This window comes from Acinonyx jubatus, chromosome A2 (assembly GCF_027475565.1).
Source record: "Acinonyx jubatus isolate Ajub_Pintada_27869175 chromosome A2, VMU_Ajub_asm_v1.0, whole genome shotgun sequence".
Lineage (NCBI taxonomy): Eukaryota > Metazoa > Chordata > Mammalia > Carnivora > Felidae > Acinonyx > Acinonyx jubatus.
Genome location: NC_069383.1, coordinates 91374915 through 91385140, shown reverse-complemented (window position 1 = coordinate 91385140; position 10226 = coordinate 91374915). Strand labels below are relative to the sequence as shown.

The window sequence follows — 10226 nt, the reverse complement described above, 5'->3', positions numbered from 1 at the left end:
ACTCAACATCTGTATATCTTGTGAAATGGTCACCACAATACATCTGCTTATCATCCACCGCCATGCGCAGTTACAGCTTTGTTTCGCTTCGTTTCTTCTTGTGATGAGAGCTTTTAAGATCTCTATGCGTCAGGCCTGCAGTTTTGCCCACCCCCAGAAAGTTCTCTGTTAGGAGCATGAGGAGCAGACGCTTTGCAAGTCCTGATGAGATTCAGGGATCCTCTGTACCCAGATGTGGTCCAGGAGGAGGAAGGGGTGACAGGGGGCTCTGTGGACCAGAGCAGGGCCTTCGAAAGCACAAGGCCCAGGGCACGGCGGTACTGAACTTGCTTGTCTCCTGTCGCTATCTGGCATTTAAAAATATTGGAAGGCTTTAAAGTAAAATTTAAATTGAGGCTTAAAAGAAAAATATAAAAGGAAATACAACATGCCCATCAACCTAACACCATTTTTTCTTCTTAAATAAATTCAACGAAACACCAAATGAGAAAGCCTTTGGATCAACCCTTCATTTAGACCCCAGAGTATCATTTCTGAAGGCATTTCCTTTTGTTTCTCCGCGGTGAATTCATCTTTATTGTACCTGTCATCTGTTCCCTCTTAAGCCAGCAATGAAGGGCACATATCAAGAGTGTTTCTCAGCATCTCTATTTTCCAGAGCAACAGTTCGCTGTCGCTAATGACCCCATCTACGGTGGCTGATTGCACGCTGACCTTGGCTAGTCTGAAATCCAATCCGCAGAACCTATGTATGTTCCTATGGATAGAAACTGTAGGAACAGATGGAGAAGTTGGCTATAAGGAACATACTTATTACCACTGAAAATGTTCTCCTCTTTCCAAGCCGGTTTCCCAACCATGGGGGTGGGTTGAGCCAAGCAGAAGGTCCTAGTGACTCACAAGCTTCCGGAGAAGAAATCCACAGATGGCAACCACTAAGGTCACATTTTCCTCCAATTGCTTAAGCAGTACACTCTTTAGATAGGTGCAGGGATACTGTGTTGCTAAGCACCAGGCAATGACTGGGTTGCACATTTCTGGTTTCTGTTGTGGTGCCACACGGCACCAGGCAGGGACAGTGAATTCTGTGGTCGTGCGGCAGATGGCATGAGAGCTATTGGTATTTTGCATCTGTGGAGACTTTCTACTGCTTACTGGTTAGGTGATGCATGAAACTACACAGCCTGTGATTATTTATATTTCATCCATAACTGCACATCTTATTATTATCCATGGTGGGTAATAAGCACCCACTGTGAGGCTGCAAGGGGTGTGGTCCAGCTGAGGCTGTGGCTAACATCCAAGAGGAGAGAGTAGCACAGCCTGGGGAGGTGGGGGGCACGGTGCATGTCCAAGCACGGGCTCGGCTATAGGAGCAAAGTGTGGCTCTGGGTTGTGGCACTGGCGGGGTTGACCTTTGGACAAGGCACACTGTTGTCTAACGCGTTTTCCGCACTTGCTTCTTTACCCAGACTGTATCTGCATCTTATCCCAACCACCAGCTGACCCAGTTTCCCCTCTCCCATCCAGAAAACAGATATGATATGCATGGTCAGATGTGAATTCAGAGTTCTGAAATGCACTTAAACAATCGTATCAGTGACGAAATTATAGCTGTAACTAGAAACACCTATTGTCTCCCAGTTCCTGTGGGTTGAGAAACCAGGGGCAGATGACTTGGGTCCTCTGACTCAACATTTCTCCCAACACCTGGGCTGGAGTCACCCTGAAGCTCCCTAGGGGCGACCTGCCTCCAAGCATGCTCAGATGGCTAAGGCAAGACTCCGCTCTTCACAAGCTATTGGCCAGAAGCCTCCCTCAGGTCCCTGCCGTGTGGAAGGCTCACGACATGGCAGCTGGCTTCCGTCCCAGCAAGCAAGGGAAAAAGCAAAATGGCAAGAGAGAAGGAGCCTCAGTCTTTTTGTGACATCCCACTACTTTTGCCATATTACGTTCATTAGAAGTGAGTCTCGGCGTGCCTGGGTGGCGCAGTCGGTTAAGCATCCAACTCTCGATTTCTGCTCAGGTCACGATCTCATGGTTTGTGAGCTCGAGCCCTGCTCCAGGCTCGGCATTGACAGCGTGGGCCTGCTTGGCATCCTCTGTCTCCCTCTCACGCATGCGTGCACACTCTCTCTTTCTCAAAATAAATTAATAAACATTAAAAAAAAAGAAGTGAGTCTCTAGTTCAGTTTATGCTCAAGGGGAGGGGACTACACAGGACATATAGACGAGGAAGAGAGGATCACTGGGTGCCATCTAAGAAGCTGCCCACAATAACGACTCTGCTGTTTGACCATATTGGATTAGAATACCCTGATTCACGTTGCACAGCCACAGGCTATTAAGACAGAGATGATACCGGTGCGAGGCACTCGTGTAGGAAACAACGTTATTATATTACTGCCAGTGTTCCACTCTTTCCTACCTAGAGTTCCACCAGCTTTCCTGCGAGTTTGGCCACCGGACTCAAAGAAATGCTCCTGGTCACCACCAGAATCACAGAATGACAGACTTAAAAAAAAAAAGAGTATCTGTCCTCACCTAGCCTGACTCCTTCATTTCTCAGTGTGGAGCCAGACTGAGAGGAAGTAACTCACTCCCAGACGCACGGCCGGGTCCTGGCATAGCCGGGTCCATGTTAGGTTTCAGTGAACGTGGCCTTGGCTTTAGGGCAGGGCCATCGCACTGCCTCCTGCGGGAAGCCGGACACATGGATGGACAATTAGGATGGAAAATGAAATGAGAGATGGTAGCAGGGGAAGAGCAAAGGAGAGCGAGGGTTCTGAGGAAGAGAAGCAGGACTATGGAGGAGGAAATGGGAGGAAACGGGAAAGGCTGATCACATATTCACTGCTGGTACCACTGGGGGGCTCCATGGCTTTCTGATGTCGCTACTTGGAGGCAGAGAAATTCTGAAGCACCCACCAAAACAAACTTTGAGTGCACTGTCACTGAAAGGGGGGCAGAGAGCTGTGGTTAAGAGCGTGGACAGAATGCCCCGGCCGGAATCCCAGCGGTTTGTGACCTCTGCAGGTTATTTAACCTCCCATTTCCCCCAGAGCTGTTTTCCTCTTCTGTCTTTGCTCGTTTCCTGAATAGTATGCACTCACTTAGCAAACACCTGATCAAACAATTGCTTTTCCAACTAGAATCTGCTGAGTACCTGCTGAGTCCCAGACTCTACTGTGCTATATAGGTTGACCCTTAAAATAACTCTGTGTATGAAGTACTGCTATTCTACCTGTCGAGATAAGGAAAAGTCAAGAAGCTGCCACTTGCCTGAGACTCCCGTCCAGAACCTCAGTACCTCTGCATTGCAGGCCGCCTGGACGGCATCGGGACCGACCTGGACCTCACTGGGACGGCTCAGTGTCTACCTCGACCTGATGTTGCCCACAGGGCTGAGGCCTAAAGGAACGGAACGGTTCCACGCAGAAGTTGGAATTGTTGTTTCAGGACGGTCCTTATGAGGTTGTCACACTAGAGGATACAGACAGTCCTGCTTCAGTGCCCACTGGGACAAACTGCTACACAAAACGAGGGCAAGAACTGGAGATGGCAGAGTGCCATCTTCCCACCTCATCCTTGCCCTGGAAAGGAGAACGTTGACAGTGGCTGGGGTGAAGGGGCACCCTTGGGGCAGGTGGGCACAAGGCAGAGGACACACGGAAAACCCCAGGACTCTCAGCAATGACTGGGGTGAGGAGGGGGTTGATGGGTCTTGAAGTCCTTCACACGGGTGGGAATGAGGAGGCGGTGAGATTGGAGTATTGTGATTATCTGTGGGTCCATTTGTGTTGGGTAGGAAATAAGGTCACACAATAATAAATGACAAATTGTCCTCCAAGAAGGGACATGCAATTGTAACGATGCGACAGGTACTATTACAACTAAACACACAGGGACTCAGGAAAGACTTCACGGAGGAAGTAACAACTGAGCAAGTCTGAGAGATGAACAAGTTTACCAGATGGAAAAAAAAATGGAGGAATATTCTAGGTAAGAGGAGTCTCCCGTGCAAAGGCTTAGAATGAAAGCAATTCTCACTGGAGGATGGAGACAGAAGTTAGAGCAGATCGTGAAGGAGCCTGCCAGGAGTTCTGGAATTTATTTTATAGGCAACAGAGAACCAGGCCAAACTTTGAAATAAGGGTATCATGGGGCGCCTGGGTGGCTTGGTTGATTAAGCGTCCGACTTCGGCTCAGGTCATGATCTCGCGCTCCGTGAGTTCGAGCCCCGTGTCGGGCTCTGTGCTGACAGCTCAGAGCCTGGAGCCTGTTTCAGATTCTGCGTCTCCCTCTCTCTCTGCCCCTCCCCTGTTCATGCTCTGTCTCTCTCTGTCTCAAAAATAAATAAACATTAAAAAAAATTAAAAAAAAATAAAATAAAAAAGAAATAAGGGTATCATAAAAGCACATTCTTCTTTCTTCTTCTTCTTCTTCTTCTTCTTCTTCTTCTTCTTCTTCTTCTTCTTCTTCTTGAAAGGTCATTCCGAAGGAAATTTGGACAATTCATTGAGAGGTGAGAGGTAGTGGGTAAAGATCAGGGCCAGAAGAGGGATGAAACCAAGCAAAGACCCCATAGTCAGCGATGAGAACACGGGTTCAGGAACTGTGGTTTCAGGAACAGGAGGTTCTGGGTGCCTGGAGCATATCAGGCGGTGGGAGGAAGAGAGGGTGGTATTAGCAGAAGGAAAAGAAGGCTGCTCCCCTGTGTGTGTGGGTGGGTTGAAGTGGCAAGTTCAAACTCAAGTTAGAGTAGAGCAGAGTAGTCAGGGCCTGGACTTGCACCTTTTTTATTCCTGAATCCCTGCCCTAGTCCTGGGGCCCAGGAGAGGAGCCTGGGGGTGGAGAGAGGAGAGGAGGGGCTTCACAAATGTTTTCCTGAGTGACACTAGAGAAGGAAAAAAACTCCATTCTCCAGCTAAGCCTTAGTGAGAGTTCGAGAACGCAGTACATGGTCAACCGGTCAAGCCGTGTGATGCCTGGCGGTTGGGAGGGAAGCTCTCAGAGGTCAGGCTGCAGACCTGAGATGACTGATGACCTTGAGTGCCAGGCTAAGAAATCCTGGACCCCATCTAGGGTATAGTGGAGAAGGGCCTCCCGAACATACTACACATTTAGAAAACCCTCTTTTTTTCTTTTTCCCCTCCCTCCCTCCCTCCCTCCCTCCCTCCCTCCTTCCTTCCTTCCTTCCTTCCTTCCTTCCTTCCTTCCTTCCTTCCTTCCTTCCTTTTCCCTTGTAAATGGTTCTCCATAAAGCTTCCAAATCTGAAACTAAGCAAATATGAACTAATCCTATTGCCTGGAACCAGAAGACCCAATTCCTACCGCGAATAGACAGCACCTACCTTACCCTGAATGCTCGCTCCCCTTTCTGGGAGCTGTTTGGAAAGAACGGTTGCAAAAAAATAAATAAATAGAAGTAAACAAAAATACCCCCCCCCCCCCAATTCACCAATCTCACCCATCCAACTGGTGAGTTTCGAAGAAATTCAATGCTTCCCAAGGAGAAAATGAAAAGGCCATAGACCTCAGACAGAAACCCACACCCATGAGAGCGGCATTTAAAGACCGTCCGTTTTCTGGAACGTCTCCTGTAGCCAAATCCCTGCCGCCCCTCCGTGCCCCCCCTCCCCCGACCCCGACAACCACCGCCACACATGCTTGGCGGGGTGAGGGCGCGGCATCCCAGGTGAGGGGGCCACCCGGTCCCCGAGGCGCCGGCGGCCTGAGCCCATTCGTCGCCGCCGCAGCCGCAGGGGAGGGAGGGGCCGGGCCAGCCGGGGAAGGGCGGGGGACGCCGGGGAGGCGAGCGCGGCGGGGGTAGGACGCTAAAGCGAGCGACCGGGAGGCAGAGCGCGGCGCGGGGCGGGCGCGCAGGGGCGGGAGCGGCGGGGGCGCGCGCCGACGCGGGGCCAGCCCTGCTTCGCCCGGGTCGCGGGCGGACGCGCGCCGCAGTCGGAGCCTCAGACGCGCGGCGCAGGGGACACCGCGGGGCCGCCGGAGGCCACAGCTCCGTCGGGAACGGACAACGTCCGCGCTCCGGGGAGCCGGGCGGCCGCGCCGGGGCTGAGCGGTGGGCGCGGCGGAAGAACGTGAGTAGCTCCGTGCGCGTCCGGCGGTGACACTCGGTCCTGCTACGGGGCGACGGCTGGAGCGGAGGAGGGCACCGGGGGGCTGCTGTGTTGTCACTCGGACGCCGGCCCGGGGTTCAGCAGAGCGCCCTCCCGGCTGGCAGCGCCGCGCCGCTCTCTGCGGCGGGGCGAACCTGGTGGCCAACTCCCTTCCAACCCTCAGGCCTCGGACGCGCCCGCGGGCGCCGAGCGGGGTGGAGGGGGACGGGCGCCCGGGCGGGGACTCGCCGAAATGCTGCAGCCCTGGCTGGCTCGGGCGGGCCCTTCACCTCCTCCAGTCTGTGGACAACTTCTGCATCCGCGCCCCGCGCTTTCCGGGAAGCCCTGCCTGGGGTCCCTGGGTGGCCAGTTGGGCCTGGGGAGGCTGCTGGGGCCCGGCACGGCGGCTTCCCCGCCATGCACGCGGGGGGCGTAGGGTGTCACGCCACGGTGCCGGCGGGGCGTGGAGCGCAGGTGCCGGGCCGGCGCGCACCGGCGGGTGCGCGTCCGGGTCCCCGCGGACACATCTGGGCGTGGGCTTTGTTCGGATGTGCTCACACCTGCGCCGATCGCCGGGCTCCAGGCCGAGCCGACCTCCACTCTCGCCGCCCCAGGGGAGAACTCGGGGAATCTGGGGGAAAGGGAGAGACCGCAAAGGCAGCAGGGTGGGGGCTTTCCGGGGGTTTGTTGGCCCTACAGGTGCGAGTCCTCGGGGTCCCGGCGCTCCGCCCAGCCTCCGGGGGCTGGGACTGTTGGGGCTGGCCCACCGGGGTTTGGGGCTGGCCCAAAAGAGCCCCTTCCCTGCCCGGGCTCCCGGTAGTGGGCTCTGGCAGCCGTTTGGCCCGGGATGCTGTGTTGAGCCGGGAGTGACTGCCGGCTCTGGAGCATCCATCTCGCCGCCAGCGCCATCTGCGCCGTGCGCCGCCCCCGGCCCCCTCCTGGCCGCGCGAGTGGGCGCCGCCGAGTGCTGGTCCCCGGCTGCTCGCCGGCTCGGCGGTTCCCGGCCCGCAACTCCCCGCGCCCAGAGGGGACCGGGGGTGCCGCGGTCGAGTGAGCCGGGGACTCGTCATCACTCCTGGAGCGGTGTACCCTGGGCAGCAGGCGCCGCCAGAGGGTCCTCGGGCCCCGCGGGGCCGGTGAGCCGGTCGCTGGCCTTCCCTCCGGATCCCCTCCCCTGTCGTCCGCTCCGGGCCCTCGGCCGCATCCTCGGTCCCCCGCACGCTCGGGGGGCCGCCCTTGCGCAGCTGCCGACGCCGAGGGAGGGCGCCGAGCGGGGGCGTCTCCTTCCACCCAGCCTCTCTCTTGCCCTCCGCGGAGCTGTTTGTCCTAACAGGGAAATGTTCTTTTCCTTCTCGGTCCCGCATGGTTAACGCGCAGAGATGCAGGTCTGAGAGGCTGGGCCCTTCCTCGCCCGAGGCTCTTGCAGAGAAGTGATGGAGGCGAGTGTAATGGGGCAGGAGGCTTGCGTTCTGCACCAGGAGCTCCCCCTGGGGCTGTCAGCAACGCGGCAGCTACTGAAGGCAGACCTTTGGAGGCTGGGCTGCTTTGGTTTGGGACTGCTTGAGGCTAACCATGCCCTGTTATTAAAATATTGTAATAATAGCTGAAGAGTAAAGGAGACTTTCCGGAAGTACTGAAATGGGTTTAGACCACTGGATACTTTCCACTTTAATGGTAATGAGAGTCCACGTTGTTTTGAGAGCTTCAGATGTAGCAGGCGCTGTGCATGGTACACGTATCATCTTCTTTAATTTCCACAACATATGACTACCCTTTTCTTAAAACTAGGAGACGGAGACTTGAGAGGTCAGTTAACTTTCCCAAGGCCACATAGCTAGGAAGCAGGGGAGGGGAGTGGGGGGCAGGAGCAAGGGTGAGTTTTGCCCCTACACATTACCATCCCAGACTGTGAAAAGGGGGACTTTTTGGAGGCTTACCGCATTAGTTTAGGGGAAGCCTAAAACCACCAAGTGATCAGGGACATTATAAGGCCATTCAGTTCTGACTCCCACAGACCTCACAGTAGCAGGCGCTACTGTAAATCAGCAGATTGTATTGTGGAATAGCCTTTTATTGCCTCGTATTGCCCTGGAATTCCTTTACATGTTCTTTTATTCCTGTTAGCTTTTAAGTGCCCTGCTGTTTGCCTAGCCAGTTACAGTCACCGGACTGTTCTTAGTGACGAGATGCCTCTATGATTACAGAGAGGCTGAGAGGTTCCTGGAACATTGCAATTTTTCAGAAAACTTTTTTCTTTTTTTAATTTTAAGAAAAGGCAAACATTTCCATGTGGCAAACGTTTCTAGTAGCCTCCCCAGTCCCGAATCTCCTTTGTACACTCCTTTGACTGCAGATTTACTCCTCAAATTGGATGTTGAATTTGAATAAGACCCTACTATGACATCTTAGGAAAGTATCCGATATCCTGAGTATTTGACTGTGTGGTGCATTTACAAAGATGCTGCATATTAACTCGTAGAAACAAGAATTTGACCTAAAGTGAGATCAGCTGTTCCTGGAATAGCCTTCAGCATGTTTGTAATTGTGAATTCATTGTGCATTCTTTAAACATTTTTTTAATGTTTTTATTTATTTTTGAAGGAGGGAGAGAGAGAGGCAGAGCATGAGTGGGGGAGGAGCAGAGAGAGAGGGAGACACAGAATCCGAAGCAGGCTCCAGGCTCTGAGCTGTCAGTGCAGAGCCCGATGTGGGGCTCGAACCCACAAACTGTGAGATCATGACCTGAGCCAAAGCCAGACGCTCAACCGACTGAGCCACCCAGGCGCCCCTCATTGTGCATTCTTAATCCTACTGACTCATGGTCTTCTTTCAGCCTGCTTTGTACTTTATTGCAGGAAAGTTGCAAAACATTTCACGTCATCCAGGAATTTGAGAGCTGTAAGGAACACTGTATCCAAATGTTTTGGTTTCTGAATGAGTACAATGGGGTGCTGAGAGGTCACCCAGCCACCTAATGCCGGGTAGTGATGAGGTCTTTGGACTGAAGGCCAGTCTCCCCACGTGATATCATTTCGTTATTGCAGCAGTGACAGTAAATGAAAAGCAAACTCATCTTTGGAAAAGGTACTTCCTGTGAGGCTGATGTGGCCGCGACAAGGATAGCTGGGGGTATAAGTGCTTCCGAAGCAGGAGAGGGTACTGTACCTGGGCTACAGAAAACTTCCTAAAGGATCATTTTGAATAACGTTTTCATGTAGGTGTAGTTTTCCTTGTACAACTGGCTGGATAGAAACAGAAATGGCAGATAATGTATTTGCATGTACAAAGGAGCTATTTAATGGAACCCCACAGGATGCTTTTCTGATGAAGAAATACTTTAAGTCATTCATTCATTCATTCATAAATATTTACTGAATGGATAGTCTAGTGTCCTAGACACTGCAGTTCCTGCCTTCAGAGATATTAATTAAGTTTCATTTTTATTTTGAGAGAGAGAGAGAGAGGGAGGGAGGGAGGGAGAGAAAGGGCACATGCATGGGCAAGGGGCTGAGAGAGGAGAGAGAGAGAATCCCAAGCAGACTCCATGCTGCTGTAGAGTCTGAAGCGGGACTCGATCCCACAAACTGAGATGAAATCGAGAGTTAGTGTTCAACTGACTGAGCCACCCAGGTGCCCCCAGGGAGATTAGTTCCAATGATAACATTAGAAGTATGGCTGCATACTTCTGCACACAGACTCTTTTTTCACATATCATAAAGGTACAGCTTGATGAACTTGCTCAAACTGAACACACGGGTGTAACGAGTGCCCAAATCAAGGAATAGAACATTGTGAACATCTGAGAAAGTCCTCTTGTGGCTCCTACCCGTCATCGCTCGCTCCCTTAAGGGTGAGCACTGAGCCTTATCTGAAGGGTAAGCTGTTTCCCTGAGATTCTCACCAGGAAATCAGAAGGTCTTTGTTTTTTAGTCAGCTGGGGCTGCCATAACCAAATAGCATAGACTGAGTGGTGTAAGGAACAGAACTTTGCTTTCTTCAAGTTCTGGAGTTGGGAATTCTGGGATCAGGGCACCAACATGGGCAGGCTCTAGTGAGGGCTGTTTCCCTGGCTTCCAGATGACCATCTTCCTGCTGTGTGCTCACACA

At 52.9% G+C, this 10226-nt stretch overlaps 1 protein-coding gene across 16 annotated transcripts in view; it reads left to right on the top strand.

The window, feature by feature from the left end:
• The first annotated feature begins 5906 nt into the window (after nucleotides 1-5906).
• The window catches only part of NRCAM (neuronal cell adhesion molecule), a 283687-nt gene continuing 279367 nt past the window's right edge, over nucleotides 5907-10226 (top strand). For all 16 annotated transcript variants that reach the window (XM_053218642.1, XM_027071661.2, XM_053218638.1 and 13 more), the window contains exon 1: nucleotides 5907-6101. The gene's annotated coding sequence lies outside the window, so the exon portion shown is untranslated. The remainder of the gene's footprint in view (nucleotides 6102-10226) is intronic.